This window comes from Mastomys coucha, unplaced genomic scaffold, assembly GCF_008632895.1.
Source record: "Mastomys coucha isolate ucsf_1 unplaced genomic scaffold, UCSF_Mcou_1 pScaffold13, whole genome shotgun sequence".
Classification (NCBI taxonomy): domain Eukaryota; kingdom Metazoa; phylum Chordata; class Mammalia; order Rodentia; family Muridae; genus Mastomys; species Mastomys coucha.
Window position 1 is genome coordinate 69,752,104 of NW_022196895.1, and position 287 is coordinate 69,752,390.

Below are 287 nucleotides of genomic sequence, written 5' to 3' on the forward strand. Positions count from 1 at the left end.
CCTGCATGGTATCCTAGTTTCTTCCCCTTCATTGAAGCTACCCTGAACCCTCTGTTAAGGAGAACTAAGATGGCAGGAGGCAGGGGCCTACAGGTGTTTTGCATTGTAGATATTCTTTCTCTTCCAGCAAATGATTTGGCCGACCCAGCAGACATTACAGTGACTAAGTGAGACTTAAGAGTCCAAGCTGTCCAGGCGGTGGTGGTGCATGCCTTTCATCCCAGAACTTGGGAGGCAGAGGCAGAGGCAGAGGCAGAGGCAGAGGCAGAGGCAGAGGCAGAGGCAGA